This window comes from Brachycentrus maculatus, unplaced genomic scaffold (assembly GCF_059751285.1).
Source record: "Brachycentrus maculatus isolate JH-2025_06_01 unplaced genomic scaffold, ASM5975128v1 h1tg000003l, whole genome shotgun sequence".
NCBI classification, from domain to species: domain Eukaryota; kingdom Metazoa; phylum Arthropoda; class Insecta; order Trichoptera; family Brachycentridae; genus Brachycentrus; species Brachycentrus maculatus.
In genome coordinates, this window is record NW_028280758.1 from 914899 (window position 1) to 934632 (window position 19734).

Consider the following 19734-nt stretch of genomic DNA (forward strand, 5'->3'; position numbering starts at 1 on the left):
AATATTTTTTCCCATACAAACCAATGTAAAATACGATAATGCGTTTCAGCCCAAAAAAGAAATTCAATTATTAGAATTTTTTTAACGTTTATGAAATAAAATAACTTAAAAATTGTTACAGACTGTAAAAACTTAGAATATAATATAGATTTAAAAAAAAAACGTTAGTAAAAATATGAATTTATGACGAATAATTAATCCCTTTTAACTAGAAAACTGTTTTAAGACATTTGTTTTTACCGACGCTTCAAAGTTTGGCGAAAATGTGTCACAGCATTATCGTTGCATACATTTGTAGCACGAATAGCCGCCTCCTTATTAGGGTGATGCTTTTTAATGTACATACGATACAACAGTTTCCCATACTTTCAGCATTTCTTTTATTGTGCTAGAAGATCATTATGCGATTCACTCGTTATGAGAGGTTCCAAAGTGTGCATGTTTGTTTTTGTCGCAAACACATTTTTAATATTTAAAAGAAAAATATTTGTGTTTTTAGTATTTGCAAACATACTTTAATTTCATATCTCATTAATAAAAAAAGTTTTCAAAAACAGGTTTAATTGTATTAGAGTGGGTTCGAACACAAAAACTCTGACTCAAGAGTCCGTGACACAACCACGGGACCACAACCCGACATAAAAATGAATGAAAAATATTAATGATCTTACCATAGTGTCATAGGCGGGATAGGCAGTTCATCCTTATTATTCCACAAATTCACTGCACAATTTTTTACAGGATGCCAGATTCAGCTTGACAGACACAATCTGGAGTGTGGACCTAAAAGAAATAATATTTATAAACTAACCTTTTACAAAAAGTTTTTTTTCTGTAAGCACATAAGTTTCTTTTTCGATAAAACGCTATCGTGCATGTGTATATTTTGATCAGAAACATAATACAGTTTGTCGTATCATTAGTATGATGAAAGTGACAAAATAAAATGAATGATCAGGGTTTCAATCTATTTTAGTATAATTTATTATTTTATTATACCATATCTTATCTCATATTATTATAATTTAACATGTAAATAAATCTCCCATTTATTAAGGAATTGAATTGTTTTTTTTCAAAACCATACATTTGAAATGTTAATACATAAAAAAATCTGTCATATCTCGGGTTCAAAAAGAATGCTCAAAGTAGGCAGAGAGCAAAGAACCCCAAAACACCTTGTTTTGGAAACATTCTTGTGTTTCTATTACTTGTATTACACATTCCTACAAGTCGTCACACTTTCTGAATCTAGACCTATCCACTTTCAAGTATTTGAAGTTCTTGATCATGTCAAGTTTTCGTCGGTCTTTCCCTTCTTCTATTTCCATCTACATTCGCTTCATATATTTGTTTTAATATTCTTACCTTAGTTATCATTCGTTCCACATCGCTCACTCCTTTCAAGAACGTCATAAATCAAAAATCGTCAATTTTCAGTTGTGCACGTTTTCGGAATGCCCAGAAAATTTACTATATCCCAGCAAAAGTGGCATATTTTTAACTTAATATTTAACCGCTACAGGGCAGAAATTGTTGTTTTTGCATTTTGAAGAAAAGGCATTGTTTAATTATTTTTTTAAACATACTAAATATTTTTCAAATGGAGAAAAAACCTTCAGGTTTTACCTAAAAAGATCTGTTGCACAGTAAAAAGTTCAATAAGTGGCTTGATATTTATTTTTAATACATTGTATTATATTTTAAAACTTTAAAAACGCTGTCCTGAAAAATGAAGTTTTTTGATTTGTGACGTTCTTGAAAGGAGTGAGCGACATGCACAAGCCATCTCAATACACATTTTAAATCGTATTGATAATACTAATCTCATCTTTGCATTCTTGAATTGGAAAAATGAGTTATGAAATTACAAAATTAAAGTTTTTAATGAATCTGTACACTTTCAATTTGAACACTTTTGCCTGCCATCTATATAAATTGGCTTGTATTATCGATTGAAGCCACCAACGAGTTTTCTCTGGCCTTTACCGTTAGTGTTTTTCGAACGTTGTGCTTTTCTTGATGTAATATATTCAATATAACCTTTAATATATTTGTGGTTACTTTTGTATTTTTATCAGTTAATAAACAGTTTTAATGATTATTTAGGTTTTAGTAAGTATGGGCGAAAAGGGTCATGTAAGAAGGGTTAACAGTTGAACACAATGGCTTAATTTTTTAAAATAAAAAGATGTATTTTTTAAAAGCAATTTACATTTTTGTGGTTTTTATGCGTAATTTTTATTTCGAGTTTCGGTAATATCTCACAATTCTTTATTCAAATAAAATAAAATAAGTTTTACTGCCATCTACTGACATTTTTACGAAGCTACACATTTTGATGTCAGCATTTTAGAGCTTGTTTGAGAACATGGATTTTATAACGTAAAAAAAACAATATTTAATTCTGATGATGTCCCTAGTGCCTGCAGGGAATATATCTGAATTTATTTGATCACAATAAATATTGTAATTGTCAGTACTTGCATCTTGATTCTCCATACTTCAGTAAGCGCTCAATAGATCCAAAATACATAAAAGCTTTCTATTGTGAGATATAGATGTCACTTAAATTTACGGTCAAAATGGCAAACACAATTTTTAAGAGATTTTAAAAATTTACAAGAACATTTTATTATGATATACTTATATTATCGAAATTATAATAAACATAATAAAACTTTATTTATTATGAAAATAAGTAGTGTAAGTACATTGAAACAGGCGCTTCATTCGCCAACGACCATACCATGTTGAATGCACCGGTTCTCGTCCGATCACCGAAGTTAAGCAACATTGGGCGCGGTCAGTACTTGGATGGGTGACCGCTTGGGAACACCGCGTGCCGTTGGCCCAGCTTTTTGCTTTTTTTTTGGGTTAATTATTTTTTTAAGGTAGTAAATACTTCACAATTTGAATTAAGAAACTTTTTTTACTTGAAATTTGACGTTTTCTTAACAAAATTGGATGACTTGCAAATCAAATACATAATGGCAATTTTCTGTTAAACGTCCAAATTGATTTTTAGGAGTCAAATTTGGTTTGTAAAACGTCCAATTTGAAATGAAAAACCTGTATTTAGTGCGTAGCGTTTATTGTGTAGTTTTTAGCTTTCAACAAATATATAAATTACCTTGAAAAGAGTTTAAAAATGTCCTTTAGATTTCAATCGGAAATAATAGCATAAGACAGTAATAATTATTGCCATACAAGGTCATTTGCTTACGTGAAAATAATCCAATTCACTTATCTTTATTTAAAATACATTAAATTTAATGAACTTGCTAAAGTGACTTAAGAATTCCGACAGTTAAATTTTGTTTAAAAATCCATACATAGTAAAGATAACGTTATCATGTGTACTGGAATTTTGGAATAAAGGTGATTTTTATACAAAACATAAAATAGGTTACATAGAATATGTACCTACATGTTTTAGTTATGCATGTCTTCTATCTAATATAAAAAAAAACATGTTCTAGATTCTTCGAATTCGAATATCTTCAAAAAATATTTATATTTTTCTGCGAAAACCAATCTACAGATATTATTCGATATCTTTGATCAAATTGAAGGGAAAGAGATTTCAAGAAAATTGACAGTACTTTATATTGGACTGAGCTATCTCGACGCGGTGTTAGCGAATAACACGCATTACTTAGCAAAATAAAAGAATGGGTAAATGATTAAGAGTTAATACTATGAAAATTGTAAAAAAGTTTTATTTTAATCTGTACTTTGTGTGTACATTAGGTTGAAATAGATAAAAACATAAAAAAACGTATGTTATAAAACGTAAGATATTTTGCTCATATGCTCCCATGATTTTTATGTGATGTTTACCTTAACGCCATAAAAACAAGACTGGTGTAATATTAAAAACTTAAAATTAACCGATAATATCCTTAATGCAACGTACAAAAGAAACATTTATATAAAAATAATTGCTTACAAGAGCGGTTCAGCTAAGTCAAGGGTTGCGGTGTTTTCGTGTCCGTAGCTATAAAATGAACTCCTCCGACAAGACACACAAGGTGGGTTGGTGGGTCTCTGCAAAAAAGGTTAAATAAATTTATAAATGTTTAAATGAATATATGTATATATGTATATACATATCGCAGTATTTTTACATAATGCAAACTATGCCATGTGCTCTCCGATTCCGCGGCTTCACATGTTAGCCTTTCAATGCCTTTGAAAGTATGGATTTATTTAATATATTTTTATCCAGCTTGAAGTCTGTACTTCCTCAGCATTTTTTTTCTGTATTATAATGGATAAATTTGAAACGTTGTGTTTCACTCTCTCTCGCTGCTCGCTAATAGTGTGTGAATGAGACGTGTATTTACCAGTTATTTTATTATTATTTTATGGTTAAAACTTTTTGTTTCTTTATTAGTGTATTCATTAGTGTATTTTTATAATAGATTTGTATGTATGTATTATGTGAAAGGCATTAGCCGTTTAATAAATAAATAAATATAAAGTCAGCTAAAAAACTCTCAAAAGCAAGAATTTTCATTCCTGAAAATTCATACGGTGAAGGGATGCGAAAATTGATCGGGCAGAATAAGGGAAAAAGTTAACACGAGACAGTAACACATTCTCAAAAAGGTTGTGCCCTGAAGCAAATAATATAGGACCAATACTATGTGTTCCATTTTCATTTCGTTCAACCACGTTTCCAATATGCGGAAAACTAAAATAGAAAAGGTTTTTATTCAATAGTGATATTAACATTTCATTTTGAGGGATAGCGGGTAAGAAAAATAAGTGAGAATTTATATATTTAGAAATGGTGGACTGTAGGAAACTGCCTGAGAACCTACATATAAATATCCATCTTAAAATATAAATGAGAGTTTGAAAAGCATACTTAGAATTATCCAGTGAAAGTTACTAAGATATTCACGAAGTAACGACAAAAAGTTTGTTTAAATAAACATTGCTTTGAAAGTTGTTTACATTTAACAATCTTATACAAATTTCAAGTAATAATATTAAATAGCGCCATTTTCATAAAACACTAAGTACCACAAGCGCCCTTCACCGAGATTGTATTGGGGAAAAGGAGACAGTTGAAATGATTTTGCAAACAAATGCGTTTTAAAAGTTGTTTCCATAAAATAAAATTCAAATGTTGTTTTTAACCACATTTGTTTTTAGTACTTTTTTCCGACTGGTTTCGAAACGCACCTTGTCATCTTCAGGGATGGACACGTACTAAACTTAAAATAGAGTAATATTTAAAGTTAGGTGAGAAGGCGGGATAAAGGAATGGGTAATTAAGTGAGGTTTGTAGTGAGAGAGGATGGAGGCGTTTTTAGGAGTTTTTATTATCATTATTTCTACAAATTGGGATAATATTTAAAATAGGATTATTACATGAATTTACTTAATGGTATTATGGTAATAATGTTTAAAATTATTTCAATTTGTTACTTTGCTTTTTTCTTTATTTCCAAAATCTTTAAATTATTTGTGTGGGATTTTGGTCCCGTGGTTAGTGTCGCGGACTCTTGAGTCAGAGTTTTCGTTTAGAACCCAATTTACCACAATTTGATACCTATTTCTAATAATGAACCGCTTAGGCTCACAAAAAAGGTATGAAATTTAAGTATTTTTGTAAATAACAACACAAATATTTTTCCTTTAAAAACATATAATGAATTTAATTTTTAATTAGAATTCGATATTTTTAAACCATTTTCAAAGTAAAAGGAATGATCATTATTTAAAATGTGTTTATCAAATTGGGATTTTTAAAATTATTATTTAATAATAATAATAAAAATTACTATAGTAATAGTAGTATAATAACAGGATGTTACAGGGTAACATCCTGTATAAGCGACTAGAGTCGACCTTCGTGGTGGAAGACGCCATGAAATAAAAATATCGGTCGAATTTGTCGTTGAGCACATAAAAAGTGTAATAATTTCCCAGTCGCGACCGATTCCATAAAGTCTCTTTCATTATTAATAGGTCATGGGGTGATTTTATCCGAAAAATAGCAAAAGTTTGTTTACGCTCCTTTGTCAAAATAACGAGCGTTGGTGTTTGTTCGTCTATAAATAGGAACCTATAAAGTACTTTAATTATTTTTATGTATAGTTGTTTACGTTTAGTGTTGCTAGTGTGATAAAATTTATGTACAATTCTTAAATTAATTCATAAGAGAGGTTTTCGCAACTTTTATTAACTCATTGACAGGCGCATGGGTAGAAGCCGTTGGGTTGACTGCGAAATTAGCGTCACGGATTCGATTCCCGCTAATCGCAATATAAATTCTAAAAATATTTATTTTCAATTGGTCCGAGTGTTTGTATTTTGTATGTATTTTTCAAATTTACCACTATGCTACCCACAGACAAGCCTATAAAAGAAGATGCTTTGCGAGTCATTCGCTAGGGATCTAAGTTGTCAATTCGATAGTGACAACCATAGAAACAAACCTCTTTCTTCTTCTTCTTTACAAGACCTCTGACCTCCACTGCAGGAAAATGAATATACCAGGAAAACACCAAAATTAAGGACATCATGGATCGCGTGGCAAAACTCAAATGGCAGTGGGCGGGACAAATAGCGAGACAAGACCCCACAAGATGGACCCCAAGAATTCTACGATGGAGACCTTGGGAGAGCAAAAGAGGTTTGGCATCCAGCAGCTGGATATAGGTCTCTTCCCCTTCTTTCCATTTACTCCGGTTGGTTGCTGCTTGCAGCCAGTTTTTACCCCCTACAGAGACAATATCGTCAAACCATCTCTTTTGGGGTCTTCCAAAACCTCTTTTGCTCTCCCAAGGTCTCCATCGTAGAATTCTTGGGATTCATATTGTTGAGTCCCGTCTCGCTATATGTCCTGCCCACTGCCATTTGAGTTTTGCCACGCGATCCATGATGTCCTCAACTTTTGTTTTTTTTTTCCTGGTATATTCATTTTTAATTTTGTCCCTCAGGCTAAAACCAAGCATGGATCTTTCCATGGATCGCTGTGTGCACTCGAGCTTCTCTGCATTTTTCTTTGTCAGAGCCATAGTCTCAAGTGCATATGTGCTCACTGGCAGTATGCAGGATTCATAAACTTTTCTTTTTTAAACAGGTCAGAAAGAGAAAGAGAACAAACCTCAGATACCAATTCTTCCATTGAAAAACTTTCCAACTTTGACAAATATAAAGTATATTTTTTATCGATTCTAGAGTCAAAATATGTAAATTAATAGGTTAGGTACGTGCATATAGCGGTTTTTCCCGAACTTCATAAGAAATAAATAATCTTCCATTGAAAAAAAACTAACCAATAATTTATAAATAGATTGAGATTTGTACATAAACAATAGCCAACCGCATGACCGCAATAAAAGCAATGTTTTTTTTATTGCCAATATAACAACAACAAAAAAAGTGTTGCAAGAGAAGATTAAACTGACCAGAGAAAACTGTTAAATCTGCCATTAAAACCTAAAAGTACCTTCCTATTTATTATATTTTGAAAATAAATATTATCACATTCAGCATGTGTCCAAAGTCCAAATACTTCACAAATCTGCATTATCTACAATCTTTCATTCTTTCATCTCACAATAGATGTCTCTAGTGAAGTTTTAGTGATTCAAGTACAATGTTTCGAAAATTGATCATATATATATATAGAACTTCCAAGAATTTGAGTAGTGTGGTTGTCAATCATGGGTAGAATTGGTGAATATGTTGAGATGTAAAAAAATATTGTTTTTGATTTTAATTTTTTAATATGTGATTTTAAGTTTTAAATAAACAATCCGTAATATATTAATCCGTTATATATTTCTTGTAAAAATTTGTTTCATATTCGTACAACTCGCAATTCGAACAGCCTTCAGAAGCGAATAGAGGGGGACTTCCACTGTATTAGTGATTATAGAACACTTAAAAAAGTTTAACCTTAAATAAGTACTACTACATTTGGTTCGGCAATCTACGACTCAACAGGAAATGGTGACGGATTATGCAAATTACTAGGCTTAACAGAATACCTATTACAGGAAATTTAATATGTATCGAAGAAATGGAGCTTCACTATCTGCTTTCAACCTTTTACGCCCAGTGACGTTATGAAGCTCTTTGATAATATTTATATTATTTTTTGACATTTCATCAAAGATGAAGAAGAATATGGAAGTCTGCGCATTTACGGGGCTGACCACCGTCATAGGCTGGTTTAAGTGATCACAATTCTACCCATTATTGAGAACCACACTACTCAAATCCTTGGAAGTTCTATAAGTATATATGAACCAATTTTGAAACATCGTTCTTGAATCACTAGAACTTCACTAAAGATATGAAAAGAAGCTTTTAATTGAGCAGAAACTCTTTTATTAGTATGTGAGGTCCGAATTCTGGATTATAATCACATAAATGAGAAACGCCAGAAAATATCATTTTCATTTTTATTATTTTGGCTTATAATTTGACCAGTTAATTTATTTACAACATTTTGAGTGTGTTCAAATACAAATCTGGATTATCTCCAATTATAGGTGTTATTTTTCAAATGATTGCGTATTATGTTTTCATATTATATATTAAATAATACGATGATGAGATGTCAAAAAATAATATGAAAAGAATTCCTGTAATTGGAGATAATCCAGATTTGTGAACAAGCATTTGGACACACTCAAAATGTTCTAAAAACACTATGTTTTGTAAAAACACAGTTTGTGTTTCTACAAAATGGTTGTTAGTTGTTTTTTTGTGAATATCTCCGTAGCATCGTTATTAGAAAATTCTAATTTTGTATCTAATACACTCATACTTATACTCATAAGTATCTTCGTGTTTTTCTTTTTTTCTTCACTGCTAACTGCGTACAAAGTACATCTGTTTGATGATTTAATAACCGATTATTCGTTTTTAATGCGTTTTTAACCTATTGAGAATCCACGAAAAAACACTGAAGATAAACATATTTGAATTTAATGACGCTCTTTGTTAAACTAATTAAAATTTGATATTTTCATTGACAGTACGTAGAATTAGGAAAACTATGAATTCCTCTGTTTCTTTGCTTTCGTTCGTTAAACGCCACGCGTTCGACATTTGGCTTTGCTTAATTTGATATTTAAATACCTTTTTTTTATTTCCGAGTAATATCTGATTATGCGGAAATTAAAATATCAAATACACGCAATACCTATGCGAAAAACTGTACAAATACACAAAAATAAGAGTCAAAGAGAAGGGACATTACAAATGTCTTTCACTGTTCTTCGTTATGTTAAAAGTAGAAGGTTAAGGGTGCACTCTTAAATGTACAAATTCAGTACGCGATCGGCTGCGCGAAAAGCCTCACGTGTTGTCCGCGAACAGTTAATTTAAAGAATATATATTGGAATTTGATTTTTTAAAATATGTATTAAAAAAATAATATTTACACATATTTCTTTAACTCCTTACATTTCAATTGCTCTTTTATTTTCAAAACTATATATTTAACATATTTGGAAAAAAAAACATCTAAAAAAATGAGAAAAAAATTCAATTACGTTAAATATTACCGGATTTTAAAGAAAATGAGGTTGCGGGCTATCGATTATCCCGCCTTATGTACGCCAGTAATTTGTTATTCAAATGTTTTCACTAAACCGGTTGTAATGATAATAATTGCTAGCGGAATGTTGAGACCACATCGCTTCGAATCATTGTATTACATATGTCATAATTATTCGAAAAACAATCAACGCCATCGCAAAGTGCGATGGGCATATTTAGCATATCGTTACCTAGGCGAGACTTAAGCCGCAAACAAGGACGCGATGTATCGAGTACTTATTGAGTACCTATACATACATAGATACGACAGTAAAACTCAGCAGGCTGCCAATAATATTAATTGTGATAAGAATGAGTCAGCCTCGACTAAACTCAGTAGCATTATGACAATTTGCGACAGCAGACAGCAGTGCACAAAAGGAAACATCCTCAGACGGTGTTGCGTTATCGTCAGCGTCGTGCCAAAGTCGTCAATAATCGCCAGTTCCGATCAATCCTGAATTTGTTATTCAAATCTCGCGGTTCGGCGAATTTCCGGAACGCGCTCGCTAATGGTGCCGGAGGATTCGTCCTTAAGTGTGTTGAAATTTGTTAATGAATTATTAATTTATGCGTGCTGTTGGGGAACTGTTCAGTGATGTGATATTGAATTCATAATATGTTTTAAGTAAATGTTTAGTTTAGCTCAAGTTTTAGGGGAATAGTTCACTTAATCACTAATTGAACGGGAATAATATATTGAGGCAGAGGCATATGTATCGCACACTCCTTTCAAGAACGTCATAAATAAAAAAAAAACTTGATTTTTCAGGAGAACGTTTTAAAGGTTAAAAATTTAATACAACGTATTAAAAATAAATATCAAGCCACTAATTGAACTTTTTACTGTGCAACAGATCTTTTTAGGTAAAACCAGAAGGTTTTTTCTACATTTGAAAAATATTTAGTAAATTTAAAAAAAATTTAAAAAATACCTTTTCTTCAAAATGCAAAAATAACACTTTCTGCCCTGTAGCTGGTAAATATTCAGTTAAAAATATGCCGCTTTTGCTGGGATATAGTTAATTTTCTGGACATTCCGAAAACATGCACAAATGAAAATTTACGATTTTTGATTTATGACGTTCTTGAAAGGAGTGAGCGATATGTTAACTAATCATATTTGATTAATTTTTTTAAAAATATTTAAAGCATTTACTTTGTGGATCATTGTAATTTATTATTATGAGAAATAAAATAACTTTGTTTTTTGATCCACTCACATATCCTGTGAGTGGATCAAAAAACATTTTATTTCTCCAAATAATATATATGATTCCTTTTAAAACACTCTCCTTATCATTCATCGTTCACTTTGTGTAATACCACTTAAAAAGTTTAAGTGGTATTATTTTTTAAGTGGTATTACACAATGTAAACTATGAATAATAAGGAGAGCGTTATATTACCATACCACAAAGTGAACAATGCTTTTAATATGCAAAATATATTCCTTTTAAACTTCTGTTTCCATCCAATTCCCAAGATTTATTGACTCAAATTATTTTAAAAATCGCATGAATATCTTCAATTCCTGCTCTTGACTTCTGACTGCCACTACAATAAATAAATACTGGTATTTCTAACTGCAAATATTAGGTTATTATTGCTAAAAAATCTACAAGGAAAGTTGAGTTTAAATCAGTGAGTGTAAATAAATCGAGATGGATAGCAGCAGCATGGTGTGGACTGCAGGAAGGAGCCGCAGCGTCAGTGTTGGTCAGGTCGACGTTAGCCAACTGAAGGCTCCTCTACCCATTGAAAGAAGAAATGCTCTGCCGTCTTCCAAGAGACGATCATCCACGGCCGAGGTTATGAACAGAAGAAGGTAATAAAAAAATACATCTCAACATAGATGAAGAAGAATATGGAAGTCTGGGCATTAACGGGGCTTACGATCGTCATAGGCCTAGGTTCAAGTCATCATTCTGTAACATTCACCAATTCTACCCACGATCAACAACCACATTACTCAATTTTTTGGAAGTTCTATATATGTATATGATTCAATTTCGAAACATTGTACAAGAATCACTACAATTTTAACAAGACACATCTATTGGTGAGATGAAGAAGCTTTTTTATTGAGCAGAAACTCTTATATTTGTATGTTAGGCCCGAACCCTGAATTATGATCACATACGTGAGAAACGCCAGAAAATATCCTTTTCATTTTATTATTTTAGCTTATAATTTGACCAGATAATTTATTAATAATAAAATTAAAATGTAACATTGTTTTAAAATCACTATAAATATTTTATTATAACCTAATTATAATGCCTACCGGTTTCGAAACCGCTAACCGCTTCTTTATCAAGACTGATTAATAGTAGGTCTTGATAAAGAAGCGGTTAGCTTCGAAACCGGTAGACATTAATATTAAGTTATAATATAAAAGTTATATTTAAATTATAAAATGGAAAACCACAAAGTTAGCGCATCAAATATAAATTATAGATAATTTATTAACAACATTTTGAGTGTGTCCAAATACTTGTTCATAAATCTGGATTATTATCAATAACCCAGATTTGTGAACAAGTATTTGCAGACAGCATAATATATTGGGGTATACATTTATTAAGTAATCATATGTGGAACCTTTTAAACTTCATGTCTTCATTCCAGTTTAACACCACAAGTAACAATATCTCTTCTTATGCCACGTGTTTAGAAATTTTGTCACAAATTTATATTGAGATTCACTTGTATTCTCAAGTAACATAAGACTTTAATATTAGACTCAATGTGTTCCTTAAAAAAACAATATTTAAAGTTTGTCAAGCCCTTCTAAAAACTGACGTGACGTCGCCATCTTGGTTTTTCTCTGTCGCGCTCTGTTTTATCGACCGAACACTTTTAAATTAAAAAATAAAAGAACGCATTTCTTTACACACACACACAGTGCGTCAGCAGACCGATTTCCTAAATATATTATTTATTGATTCGGCATTGACTTTAAGTAAGTGAGTTACTTTTCACCTGTAGATGAAAACATCTGCTGGTTGAAAAGGCGAAAAGTAAAGCACACACAGGCGAAAAGTAAACAGGAAGTGAGTTTTTTTTCACCAGTAGATGAAAGCATTTGTCAGTTTTCGAAACTAGTCGTGTGTAATGAAATAAAACTCATTAAGTGGTATTATGCAAGTGTTTAATTCCTAAATGTAATTAACGGTCAAGATAATACTGCATAAATGCATGCGGAGGTGATGGAGATGATAAACACAACAATAAAATATATTTTGAATCACTTTTAGGTAAAACCTGAGTGTTTTTTCTCCATTTGAAAAATATTTAGGATATTTTTTTTTTTTTTAAAAACTTGATTTTTCAGGAGATCGTTTTTAAAGTTTAAGAATATAATGAAATGTTTTAAAAATATCAAGCCACTTATTGAACTTTTTACTGTACAACAGATCTTTTTAGGTAAAACTTATTTTATGTGGGTGCAACCCTTATGTCGATTTTCCACATTTTTTCAGTCCTTTTGATCCAACGTTTGGAAATCCTACATTGTACATTGTACATTGTAAAGATTTTTGAAAAATATTTGGAAAAATAAATACACAAGTTTAACTTTTAAAAGTTTTTAATTTAAACATTGGCAGTGGTAAGATATGATTATCATGATTTTTCATCAAATTGAAATTCTCACATTTCTCGCAAATCTCAAGCAGAAGCCCAACTTTTGGGTTTGCAGAGAACTACGTTGTCTGAATTAATGCCATTAGTTTAGAAGAACTTTTCCTTTCTCTTGATTTTATTCCGGCCGAGGGTACGTTTACTCTTTTTATTTTACCGCGTCCGAGTTTCAATGGCCAGCTCCGAGGGTTTACATCTTGACCCTCTCTCATATTGCCTACCGCTGGTAAGCCGTATTTACATTGAGGCAGTTGCTGACTTCAAACATAAGGCAAGTCAGTGTTGACTCGGTACTGCTATCGTATGAATTGATTTCACGCCAGTACAGCGCTGTCGCGTCAGTGCTGACTTTAATGTTCGCGGTGTTTATTTTGCAGTCAGTACGCTCCCTCGCCATTATTCACGTCAGTGGTACTGACATAGTCTAAACACGAAGATTTTTTTAAATGTATTAATTTTAAATCGAACACAGATTTTTTGAGTCTACTAAGTTGTATTCTATTAACAAAAACACATAAAAATTAATATTGTGACAATTGTTTCGCCTTGTTAGGGCATTTTCAAACGAATGTGAAGATCAAATGGACTACGGTCCTTATGTAGCTATACAATTCTAAGAGACAGTTTTAATATGTGCAGCAATAATTTATGGGAGACAACAGTACAGCGAAGGGCTGACCACCTTTCCTTCGTGTGATGACGATCAAAATAATATTGCGTTTATACGATGCAGTGCCCTATGCAACATCGGATGCGGATAAGGGTTTGAAGAAGAAGAAGAAGAAGGCTTAGATAGCGTGTGTGCACCGTGAAATAAAATCCTCGACCGATGACTAAACAAGATCTGACACCCTCTTAGAACCACCGAAATGAAGACTCCACGACCCATTGCAGGATAACACACATAACACGATAGAGAAAGAAACTCAAAATAAAATAATAAAAATCTGCCGTGTCGAAGATGTTGTGCGATGGGGAAGAGTGAAAAGGCGTTTTTTATGAAGAAATAATGTAGGAAGATCAAGTTCGGATCGAGTGGTGAGAACAGACCCCCAGGAAGACCACCTTAAAGATTGAGAGATAGCTGGTCTTCCACCTCCCAGGAGCGGACCGGACAGTAACAGGACACAGTCTTAACTAAAGAAGAAGAAGAAGACTGAAGACTATGTATAAACAGTGTACTTAGTTCTTGCCGCCAGTACTGACGTCAGTAACTAATTCAATGTAAACTGCCCTATAAATAAATATTTCAAACTTTTTCTGACTTCTATTCGGGTTTTACGCCACTCCATTATAAGATTAAAAGTAGGCGACGCATGCAGCGTCTCAAATATGGCATTGCAAAAATTCAATTAGACATAAAAGAGTAATGCAATCTCGTTTCGAGATAAACACGAATCTTTTATTTCTTGCAATTGAGTAGTGAAGGAATCTACCTCGGTGCAGAGAAAAGAGGGTGGGTTTGGTAGTTCTGAGTCGCCAGTCTGTCGCGTGGGGTGGCCACCCCGATATTGAGAAACCGAAACAACATTCACCCAGTTAGACATACAGAGTTGGATCATATTTATTTATAGTTTTTTACAAAAAATAAAATAAAAATGTATTCTTTGAACCAACACTGAACTCCTCTTTTTCACTGTTTACATACATTTTAACAGTGTGAAAGAGATTTTAATGTTACACTGTTCTACGCGATAGCATCTAAAAAAAAGTGAAAAAAAAAGAATTTTTGTATCTTAATTTGATTCTGTCCGCCTCCGTAGTGTAATGGTCAGCACGCTTGGCTACCGTTCTGGAGGTCCCGGGTTCGATTCCCAAGGGGGTAAAATAAATATAAGTGATTTTTTCACTGTAATATTTATTCAATATTACCATGGACTGGTACCTGAAGCGGAGGGCTGATCACCTTTCCTTCATGTGTAAACGATTAAGATAACACTGCGTTAATATGACACAGTGCTCTATGCACCATTGGGGTGCGGATAAGGGTTTTATTATTATCATTATTTTTATTAATTTGATTTAAAAATACATTTTTACATCCCAACATGGATGAAGATGATGATTTTTTTGTTGAATTACCTAACGTCCAAGTGACTCTGATTTCTTTCTACGGCTTATGCAACACCGCATATCATGACCCTACTCAGGCTTCAACTTTTTAAGTTTCATAGCCTATGCCTACTCGTGAGTGGATTTTCTCTATATGTTTAAAGTTACTATAATTTCATGTAATTCATGAGTGAAAATTCTAGGCAAAAACACTCGCCATGAAGAAGAATACCACACTACTTAAATTTGTGTAACTCATGCGGTTGTCAATCATGGGTAGAATGGTGAATATTACAGGTGTGTAAAGTAATCACTTAACCAACCTTTGACAGGTCATAAGCTTTGTGAGTACCCATACATCCATTTTCTTCTTCATCTGTATTAATAATAATAATAATAAAACCCTTATCCGCACCCCAATGATGCATAGGGCACTGCGTCATATAAACGCAGTGTTATCTTGATCGTTTACACATGAAGGAAAGGTGATCAGCCCTCCGCTTCAGGTACCAGTCCAGGGTAATAATATTGAATAAATATTACAGTGAAAAAATCACTTGTATTTATTTTACCCCCCTTGGGAATCGAACCCGGGACCTCCAGAACGGTAGCAAAGCGTGCTGATCATTACACTACGGAAGCGGAAATCTGTATTAAGATGTGAAAATATAAAAACAAGTCCTACGTGGAGAAACCCAGATTTGTGAACAAGAATTTCGATACACCCAAAATGTTTTGTTCTTTAAAAATACTTTAAATAATCAGTAAGATTTTTAAAAATCTCAATTCCTTTGAAATTAAGATACAAATCAATTTTTCATTACGTTTGGTAATACTTGAGTTAACTCAAATTATACGGTAGAATATAAAGAAATCGAGTATGAATTTTAAAATGAATGTTGTTTTTTTCCCCCTTTTTTCGCATGGTTTTATTTCGAAATCGTATAAAAAGCGAGTTAAGTGTGTATATACAATGATTCATTCATTAATTGATTAAAAATACAAATATTACATAGGTAAGAGAAAACAAATGTCACAAAGACAAGATGACAATATTTGAACTATCAATTCAGCCATTTAATCTGAACATAAATACATCGAAGAAGTCCCGATCTTATCTCGAGTTTACTTTGCGACACAAACAAGACATTTGTGCATACAGCCATTCTTCTTTATGGTGATCAAGAAACCGAGCTTTATTAATTCTGAAACTACGTGTTGAAAATTGTATTTATTTGTTTCCGTGAACAACGTACTGCTGTGAGATAATTGAACTTAGTCATTCAGTATTTTCTACACGTTCAGCAAACTAGAGATTATTACCGTTGGTTATCCCTCAGACGAATGTGTGGAAAATACATGTGTGACAGAATTGAAAATGAAGATGTTTGAAAGGAATGTACTTCTGAACAAGAGATAATTGAAAACATTAAGAAAATGTCTTTAAAGTGGTTTGAACATACGGAGCAAATGAAGCGATGGAAATGGTTACATCAAGTTAACAACCATCATGACATATCGCTCACTCCTTTCAAGAACGTCATAAATCAAAAATCGTCAATTTCCAGTTGTGCATGTTTTCGGAATGCCCAGAAAATGTTATATATCCCAGCAAAAGAGGCATGTCTTTAGCTTAAAATTTACCCGCTACAGGGCAGAAAATGTTGTTTTTGCATTTTGAAGAAAAGGTATTGTTTAATCATTTTTTTAAATATATTAAATATTTTTCAAATGGAGAAAAAACATTAAGATTTTACCTAAAAAGATGTGTTGCACACTAAAAAGTTCAATAAATGGCTTGATATTTATTTTTAATACATTGTATTATATTTTTAAACTTTAAAAACGTTCTACTGAAAAATCGAGTTTTTTGATTTATGACGTTCTTGAAAGGAGTGAGCGATATGGGATCGAAAGCAGAACGGACACTGTAGTCACAAAAAACGCGCTAAGAGTGTCAAAAATGAAGACTCTAAGAAGCATATCTGGCAAGAGTCTACGAGATAGAATAAGGAACACCAGGATAAGGGAAATGTGCGAGATTGAAGATGTCGTTAGATGGGGAAGGCAACGAAGGAGACAGAATGCAACCATCCAGACCCCCCCACATTGCACTGCACGGTCAACATCAAGATAAACGATTCCCGGGCAGACCACCAAAGAGATGGATTGACAGCTGGGAATCGACATCGCAGGAGGCTAACACCCCTTAAAAACAGGCCACAAGGCCTACACCAAGCAGCAAAAGAAGAAGAAAAAGAGTTAACACCGCATTGATTCGGTGCAGTGTCCCTTTTCTGCAGATAGGCGTCAGAAGAAGAAACTTGCTAAATCATTTACAGTAAGTCACTGAAAATCAGATAAAAAAATACATCAAAAGCTGCTTGCCTACAATCCACTTATAAAAATATCCGATTGAAACCGTTTTCCCCAGTGGAGGCATTGAATTTTCTAATAAAAATCACGATGTTTCATTTGTGATTGGAGGGAAATCAATTAGTAGAGTTTTCAGGAAGGAGTTAGCTTGTCATCTGTAAACCTGCATGTTTACTTTGATTGATGTTTGTATCTCCAATACTCTTCCTGTTTCCTGGTATGGATCGGGCTATTTGATATTTTCAAACGGACTGTACAGTAAAACCTCGATATAACGGACCTCTATTTAACGAAGTTCAGACATATAATAAAATAATAATAAACCCTTATCCACACCCCAATGGTGCATAGGGCACTGCTTCATATGAACACAGTGTTATCTTGATCGTTTACACACGAAGGAAAGGTGATCAGCCCTCCGCTTCAGGTACCAGTCCAGGGTAATATTGAATAAATATTACAGTGAGAAAATCACTAATATTTATTTGACCTCCCTGAGAATCGAACCCGGGACCTCCAGAACGGTAAACCATTACACAACAGAGGCGGACGAACGAAGTTCAGACATAACGGACAAAAATCCAGTCATGTACATGGTTAAATTCAAGTGTCGCCGCATGTAAACATTTTTTAGCGGCCATGATAATCACAAATTATGTCTCAAAACTTCAAAAGTGCAAACAAAACTTGATTTCTTTTTCAAAGCAGGATTACCGAAAGCAAGCGTGTTGATATCAAACAGCAACGTCACTTTATGACGAGTGTCCAAAGACAATAAATAGAATTTTGTTTGTGTTTTGTAAATCCTATTTCAGTGGGAGCTCTTACTTCACAAGGTAACCAGGAAGATCACCTAGTTTCCCAAACAATTGTCCCTATTCCCAAAATCATACCAGATCTACAAAGACCAGTTTCTCTAATTGATTTTTTAAATTTATTTTAAGCCTATTTTTATATAACGCACATTCAGTTGTTACGGATACCCTCTCCTCCAAATTAATCTATTATATCGAGGTTTTACTGTACCATGTTCATACAATTGATTTACGTACGAGTTTCTCAAATACTGATCATCAAACGTTTTATTTGCTATTTTTTGTGGTGGTACTGTTTACAGTAATATCCGCTTTCCTCGATCTACGAAATTGAAAATCGGATCATCCTTTGAAGAGAGTTGATTCGTTCATATAAACCTTTCATGTTTTGTTTAAAATACAGGATTATGCAAAGAGATCGCACATTTAACATATTTGAAAAGGTACTAGCCTCAACAGAAAAAAATTGTTTGATAGAACGTAATACATAATGCCAAATCAAATTGTAATACATCATAAATAAAACCTATAAGAGCTATATACAGCGAAAGGGACTGTAATTGTAAATTACATGAATATTATTTTGTAAAAATGCCGTTTTTATTTGACTTCATATCTTAGCGATTTTTTTCAGTCAAATTATCAAATTATTTTACATTTATTATAAAACTATTGAGATATCAATAAAAATAACAGGTACCTAATAATAAGCATAATATATTTATTTCACGCGTTTTTTAATGGTTAATGTAGAAAAGGATTATGATTAAGGAAACACTTGTTATTATACCATTTGAGTTCATTAATGACTAGTTTCGGAACCTAAACTTCCATCGTCAGGTCTGAATAATAACTAAAATAAAATAAAAACTGTTCTATAAATAAGGAGAGGGGTAAGTTAGGGCGAGGGGGTTAGTCAAGGGGGATTGAATTTTGAAACGATATATTATTTAATAAATTATTATAAGAATTTAGGTTTTTGGATTTTTTAAATTTTCTAAATAATTCATAATTTGGCCTTTATGTGGAATGATAAATTTGTATCAGTGCAAATGTGATTTGCCAATTCCGAAAAATAATTACTAACAAGACCGCTGCGACGTTCTTTAATTCTAATCTTTAAATTTCTCGCGGTTTGGCCTATATATTTTTTATCACAACTTCCACACAACATTTCACAAATACCACTTTTTTGTAATATATCTATTTTTGTTTTGAGTTATCGAGGATTTTAAGTAAATTATTATGTATAATGTGCAGGTTGGATATG

General features: G+C 32.5%; 1 protein-coding gene, 1 long non-coding RNA gene and 1 other non-coding gene across 3 annotated transcripts in view; 2 read left to right on the top strand and 1 right to left on the bottom strand.

Annotated features, from left to right (window-relative positions):
* LOC148313992 (uncharacterized) overlaps positions 1–4050 on the bottom strand; it is a 28003-nt gene extending 23953 nt beyond the window's left edge. The window contains exons 1-2 of the long non-coding RNA XR_015838046.1: positions 3953–4050; positions 672–783 (exon numbers count right to left, since the gene is read on the bottom strand). This is a non-coding gene — a long non-coding RNA (uncharacterized LOC148313992). The remainder of the gene's footprint in view (positions 1–671; positions 784–3952) is intronic.
* Positions 1–19734, top strand: part of RapGAP1 (Rap GTPase activating protein 1) — a 562680-nt gene that overhangs the window by 24223 nt on the left and 518723 nt on the right. The window lies entirely within an intron of this gene.
* Positions 2736–2854, top strand: LOC148313994 (5S ribosomal RNA). The gene has a single exon (XR_015838375.1). It is a non-coding gene; the product is annotated as a 5S ribosomal RNA (ribosomal RNA).